Source organism: Harpia harpyja, chromosome 5, assembly GCF_026419915.1.
Source record: "Harpia harpyja isolate bHarHar1 chromosome 5, bHarHar1 primary haplotype, whole genome shotgun sequence".
Taxonomy (NCBI): Eukaryota; Metazoa; Chordata; class Aves; order Accipitriformes; family Accipitridae; genus Harpia; species Harpia harpyja.
Genome location: NC_068944.1, coordinates 77,549,920 through 77,555,848, shown reverse-complemented (window position 1 = coordinate 77,555,848; position 5,929 = coordinate 77,549,920). Strand labels below are relative to the sequence as shown.

The following is a 5,929-nucleotide window of genomic DNA, read 5'->3' as shown; positions in this document are numbered from 1 at the left end:
CCCCAACCCTTTTACAGATTAACTCCTTTCTGGTTGCTTGGGTTCAAGGTAAGGGATATGAAAAGAAAAGTCACTGGAAATTGCCTGAACTATGAAGACAATTACCAGTGCCCGGCCACCTCTGCCAGGCAGTGTTCAAGGCTTTGAGCAGCACCAGCCATAGCTGCAGAGTCATCATTACCAGCAGAGCTTAGCTCCCTGCTAGAATTAATGACTCGAGCCTGCTTAATTGCAGGTTTCTCCCCTTTGCCCTAAATGTTAATCCCTTCTTCAGCCATGAAATTGCACAGGGCTTTTGCGAGCTGCCATCTTGCCTCTAATGGTGGTGGTTCAGCTCAGTGAGGCACTGAAAGTGGGATGAGATCCCCCATATACCTTTACTTGCGCCCTCTCCCCAAGAACAGCAGAAACAATGCTTCAACATCATGTAACATAATTTTCTTTGGTGTTTTTTGGATACCTATGAGAACTGCCAGCCCTTGCAAACAACTTCATCCCAGGAAGAAATGGGAAAGAATCTTGGAAATAGCTTTTCAGCCTCAGAGAAACAGAAGTAAAGAAAACCTGACTGAGGCAGCTTAAAACCTATGATTCATCGATGGTAGAGCTGAGATGAGATCTGAGAAAGACCAAGACCGTGGTCTAACCTCTGTAATACACTCCTGCAAACTAAAGGCAGCAGGGGTGCCATGGTGAGCGAGATTGTCATGAGGAAATAGGTGTAGGTGCTGGGAAGACAACACAGGGAATAAAATAATCCCTTGAGACCAGGACAGGCTTTGCAGCTCATTGCTGCCCACTCTTGTGATTATTTATGATGCAAAGCGGCTGCAGGGGGTTGCCATGTGGGAACTTTTGTCAGGCACTGCTTTGAGACATTATTGCTTCTTTTGCAGAGCCACAATCTGATTCCAAACGCTGCTGAGCTGCAATAGTGTGTGTGGAGGTTGCAATGCAGAGAGCCTGTCTCGCCTCTCATTTGCAAAATGTGTAACTAAGGAGAAAACCCACAGAGTCCTGGTCCCTCCCCTGGCAGCCCCTCGTTCCCTCTTATTTTGTGCTTGACTCTTCATAATCCAAAAATCTGGGATACTTTCCTCTCCAGAGAGACTCTGAGCCTCAAGGTCAAAAATGCTTCAGTAGCTTCAGGGATTGCCGAGAGTGGATTTAAGCAGGAAGCAGAATGAATTTTCCGGGGCTGTCTCATTTGTGTGGCTCAGACGCTGGGGAAAAGGGAATAGACTGACGGAAGGATGGTCGTAAAGCAGCAGAAAAGAGAGACTTGCATCAGAGCTACTGATTTCCATCTCTGCGTCACCTAGCAACACTCCAGTTAAGGACTTAACTTCCGAGAAGTTGATTCCCTGGGAATTTTCCCATTAGGTGGCACCACTGGCCTTGAGAAGGCTTTCCTCTGCTCTGGCTCCTTCATGCCATATCGACCTAAATCCCAATGCATAGATCCCACACACACACCCTAAAAGCTCAGGAAGAGTTGAAAGACAAATGGGATTTGTTCAGACCCAGAAGTGATATGGGCTGTCAGTTCTAATTAAAATTTGGAGAAAAACTTTTGATAGGACCCAGCCTATCTTTGCAATGGGCATAACACAGATTTGGGAAAACCCCATGGAGTCACTCCATAACCTGGCTTCTCTGGGCAAAAGAGTGTTATGGCTTCATTAAAGTGTATAAAAGCTGCTGAGCTGGTCCCTGAGCCACGCAGGATGCTCCAGGACAGCTTATGCAGACTATGACTTTCTAGCAGCTGGTGGACAGCAAAAAAAAATGCTCATGTGGTGACACCACCACCCTCCCAGTGACCCTCATACCACACAGTAGAGAAGACAGTGCATGCACAAGGGTAATTTCTAGGGATAGCCAATGCTTCAGCTGAACCCAGTAGTGGAAATACCTTTTCTCATTGTCACTGGTTAATGTCATTTCTGGTGTGGCTGCAGGGAGCTGAGTTGTAACTTGTGACAATGCTGTTCTGCTATATGAATTGCTGCTAGAAAGGGGATGCTCAGTTTGCCAGACTCACATGCTGATAATGTCTGAAGTGTCATACAGAGCCCTCCAGAGTTGATGTTCAAAGTTTTTGGTTTGGGTTTTGAAGGGAGATTCAATTTGGGAACTCAGCACTGGCATTCCCGTTTCTATGAGCTCTGTGTAGTGGTTAGGTCAGGTTTAGAGATTTGCTTTGTCAGCCTTTAAGAAGTCAGGTGAGATGAATCTCACCCCAGGAACCTTTTCCAAACTGCTGGGGTTTGCAGAAAAAAGTCCTGCCAGGCTCAGCAGGTCTTCTCTTGTGGTCTTTGTTACCTGTCATACTGATGTCCCCATCTGGCCTGCTAGGAATTTGGTGATCATCATCAGTGCTGGTAATGCTAAATAGCTCACAGCTCTTAAGGGAAGAGCAAAACAGTACTCTTTCAACAGAATCAGAGGCACCAATGTTTCAAAATAGACAGACTCTTTAAAGAAAACACAAACCCGGAGCTGGTCCACACTCTGGACTTTAGTAACCCTTCAAAGCAAAGCTTTACATAGAAGTAAACTCTTATGACGGACCCCAAAATACTCATCTAATAAATCACCTGGCTATGCAATCCTTTTTCTCACTTCCTTCAGCATCTAAATGAGGAAAAATATACCAGAAAGAGTTTTCTGTTCCTGCAGGCTGATCCAAGCTGTATTTGTAGGATCCTTAGTCACTGAGCTCAAGAAACTGCTCCTGTAAGCATCTTCTGTAGATAAATATAACCAGACCTGCTCTGAACATACAGCCTTGGTTTGCAATGACTTTGTGCAGGGAAGATTGCAAGAATTCTTCCTCATCCTCTTTCATGGACAATTGGAAAGACTTACTGGGGCCAACTCAACTAACTTCTCACGGATCCTGAGGTTCAGGTGGAGGTGAGAGAGACAGTCAATAGGATAGATAACAAAGATTGCTCATTTCAACTTCAGGGCTGAGACCTAATCACTCTTCTGTGGCTCCAAATCCTTGAGCAATATTCTAGGTCCCTCTCATATCAGCATCTGCACCAGACACAAAATGTAACAGAGGAATCGGGTTTTGGGTTGGGTTGTCTGGTGGCCGTGGTCTTTAGCGATGCCCTGGGTTTGTTATGTGAACCTGTTCTCAGCACCGTAGAGCTTTCAAGGGCTGGATCTTGCATGTTTCTGGGTCACATAAAGGAGACGATTTCTAAGCATAAATGGACAAGAAGCAGAAACTCTGTAGCACTGCTCAGCTGTCCAAAATGTCCCTGCCTCATAAGCACAGAGGTGCTGAGACCCTCAGCCACGTATGTGTGATCAGCTCCTCAGTGGTCATGGGTAGGATCACCCTTGGGATCCAGGGGTGGAAGTGGTTTTGTAGAAAGAAAACCTACTTAGGGTATGATCCTAATGTCTGGATATTGCAAGAGGTTCCACAGCCTAGTTTGAGAGCCCTAGATATCAGGAACTGTTATCTAATAAACCTCTCTGAGGAAATATCTGCTGCTGTCGAGCTGAACATTCAAACCCAGATTAAATGTATTTTTGACACCTTTCACTACCAGTTTTTTAGCAGATATGGAAAACTTACTGTGCATTTCACATATGTATTTCGGGGAGATGTGAATTTGGAGCTGGTGAAAGATGTTAGATTGTCTGTCCCGGGAGCGAAAGTCCTCTATTTGCAGAATAAGTTGGCGGGCTGGGCAAACATCTCCCATATCACTGCATGAATATGCCTGGCTCCCATTCCCTAGCTGGAGAGAGACAGATTGATATGAAAGGATTAACCAGGCTCCATGGATAACTCCAAATCCTTCAGTGGGCTCTATGAAAAGATATTAGAAATGTCTGGTTTATGCTAGTGCTCTTGGCTGGTCCTCGGATCAAAATCCAGATTTTAGCTGCATTTTATGATATGGACCTTGGGCTTTAGGTACAGCAAGGAGCCCCATTTTCTTATTTCTTACCAGCACATACAAACCTGTCCCTACGGAGAAGGGGTTTTGGTGTTTTGGATATGTCAGACCAGTTTGGAAAAGCAACCAGCACATTCTCTTGCATGCTGTTATTTGTTTTATTGACAGAGGTGCAAACACCTCTCTGCTCCACTCATTTCTGATCTTAACTCTGCGATTAGCAGCATGTGCCATGGACCAAGGAATGGCTGTGGCATCCCAGACGAGTCTAACCCTGTGGAAGAGAACTGCATTAGTCAACACAACTGGCATCCAACTCTGACACCCTAAACAGCATTAAAGAGAGTCTGAGGAATAAGACAAGATAGTGTCTTCAACACCAGAAGCACAGAGAGAGCAATCTATGTTTGATTATCCCTTTTACTCTCTTCCCACTCTCAGTCATCTCTTGAGCCCTTCCTACAATCAATTTGTCTTTCTCTTCATCCTCCATCACCCTTGCCACTTCACATTCAGCTTCCTCATCAATAGCTTTGTATCTATAGAGACCTAGCTCCATCTCCTTATTTTCCTTGCAATGATTTGTGAGCAACTGAGCCCTTCTCCTATCTCCAGGTAACTACTCCTCTGTCAGCCCTTCAGGAACAACTGGGTTTTTTTTTTCCCCTGCTCCACTTCTATACATTCTCCAGAGTCATATTATTATTAAAGTCATACACATATACAGAGGTCACGTACATTGACAAAGAGGCTGTGTTGGTGCCTTGAACCATTGCTTTTGAGCCCAGTCTGTCCGTATTCTGTTCCCTGAAACAACTTCTTTGACTCACAAACTAATGTCAACTAAGCTTGTCTGAAAAGGCTGAAAGATAATTCTGTTCCAACAGGTTTTGGGAAAAATCAGTGCCAAAACAGGGCTGAAGTAGCTCAGCTGGGAGAGCGTTAGACTGAAGATCTAAAGGTCCCTGGTTCAAGCCCGGGCTTCAGCAGAGTTTTCTTGTAGTTTTTTGTGTCCGGTGCTGGGCTTTCCAGTACAAGAGAGACATGGACATACAGGAGAGAGTCCAGCAAGGGGCCAGGAAGATGATGGACTGGAACATCTCTCCTATGAGAGGTGGATGAGAGATCTGGGACTGGTTTCCCTGAGAGGTTGTGGAGTCTCTATTTTTAGAAATATTTAAAAACCACCAGGATGTGGTCCTGGGCAACTGGCCTTAGGTGGCCCTGCTAGAGCAGGGGGTTGGACCAAATGATCTCTGGAGGTCCCTTCCAACCATTCTGCCTGTAGAGGACGAAGACAAAAGTTTATGTCTAAAGCAGGGAAAAGCAAGGCTAATGTCATCCTCATATACTTCCATTAGCAGTGGCCACCTGGCCAATCAGCACAACTATCTGGGCTGACCAACCAGCCAACAAACAGCTGTGATTAAGATTAGGGTATCAGAAGAACCAGATCTACATAAAAACAAAGGCAAGTTTATACATTCTTATCCTTACAGAACCATTTATTGAGTTCAACTTCTTCTCTTTTTTCTTTTTCAGACAAGCTAATAGCAACGTGGACAGAGACTGCTTCAAAATTATCTCATCACCAGCTCTGAAATCCTAGTCTCTGTCATCTGTTGCAAGATCTGCAACGCTACGTCACACGCAGAGCCCCCAAATAAACTTCCGTTCTCATTTAAGACACCATCTGTGTCCCATTTCTGCAGTGCTTGGCAGAGATCGCTTCCCTTCTATGGTATGTTTGTTCCCCTTGCTGAGCTGCAGCCTTCTTTGGAGGTGGGAAAGTCAGCGGGTGGAACGGATGCCAGCTCTGTGCAAGCGGAGATCCCTCTGCTGCGACAGCGTCCTTGGGTAGCAGGGTGCTCTTGGTGTTCAGCCTTGGTCAGGAGGTCCTGGAGCAAGCTCAAGGGCAGTCCCACGGAAGAGCTAGAGCCAATACGAGGTCATGTTTGGCTACAAGAAAGGGAAGAGGCTTCGGGGGGGTGTTGGCTGTTAAT

General features: G+C 45.6%; 1 non-coding gene across 1 annotated transcript; it reads left to right on the top strand.

Annotated features, from left to right (window-relative positions):
* The first annotated feature begins 4,842 nt into the window (after window positions 1–4,842).
* On the top strand, window positions 4,843–4,915 carry TRNAF-GAA (transfer RNA phenylalanine (anticodon GAA)). The gene has a single exon. It is a non-coding gene; the product is annotated as a tRNA-Phe (tRNA).
* The last annotated feature ends 1,014 nt before the right edge of the window (window positions 4,916–5,929 follow it).